Source organism: Palaemon carinicauda, chromosome 15, assembly GCF_036898095.1.
Source record: "Palaemon carinicauda isolate YSFRI2023 chromosome 15, ASM3689809v2, whole genome shotgun sequence".
Taxonomy (NCBI): Eukaryota; Metazoa; Arthropoda; class Malacostraca; order Decapoda; family Palaemonidae; genus Palaemon; species Palaemon carinicauda.
In genome coordinates, this window is record NC_090739.1 from 110,498,136 (window position 1) to 110,499,380 (window position 1,245).

Sequence of the window (1,245 nt, forward strand, 5' to 3'; positions counted from 1 at the left end):
TTATCGAAACAAATAGAATAAATATGATACTGGTACTGATAATTTTTTTTTAATGTTTATCAAGTATTATGCAAGTATTCATCTCATGCTTTTGAGTTTTTTATCCGTAGTTTCATCTATTTTTCTATAGATTTAGTGTTTCCAATCGGATAATATGAGTTAAGTAGCTTAAAGGCTTAAAGATCACTAATAAACAACAGAGGCAATACGTACATACTGAACATACACTCGTTAGTACCAAGATGAGCAAGATAATACACTGTTGATGTGTCTGCACTTCTTTCTATCCATACTCCTTTCGAAGACCATTTTTCAATTTCACGTGAACTTTATCTTTATCTTTATTCTTAGCCATTGGGTATTATCTTTATCAGCTATTAGGTATTTTCTTTAGCCATTAGGTATTATTTTTAGTCATTTGGGTACTTTCTTAAGCCACTAGGTATTATCTTTAGTAGCTATTAGGTATTTTCTTAAGCCATTGGGTATTATCTCTAGTAGCTACAGGTATTTTCTTTAACTATTAGGTATCTTTAGCCATTGGATATTATCTTCAGTCATTGGGTATTTTCTTTATCCATTGGGTTTTATCTTTAGCCATTGTGCATTTTCTTTATCCATTGGGTAATATCTTCAGCCATTGTGTTTTTCTTTAGCCATTGGGTATCATCTTTAGCCATTGTGTATTATCTTAAGCCATTGGGTATTTATCCAAGGAGGAACATAGTTTGAGGTCAAACCTGCAGAATGTGAGTCGTACAAGATGATGGTCATCTAGCTACCAAGATATATGCTTAGTGTCCTAAGATGTGATGTATGCGTTTTTCTTAAAACATTTATCAACTTACAGGATTTATTACATATCATTTTGTACGACGCATTTGTATTCAAGGTAATTATTATCGAAACTGTTTACTGATCTGTCAAGCAAGGTTTGATTTACTAGTGTAAAACAGAACAGCAACCATTCGTCCCAGTAACAAAGGGAAATAACTCCTAGTCTATCAACAACACCAAAGTTCGGTTCCATTCCATATATCAATGTCTGATCCAAAGGAAGGAATCTTCCCTATCACATAAATGTAGTTCCAAAGCTGATACTTTATATCAACACTAGGGTGTCTATACTAGAACTGTTCATGATAGGACTTTTTTGATTTCATGCTTTTAGAAATATATATTTCAAAATACGGAAAGAGAATATATATATATATATATATATATATATATATATATATATATATA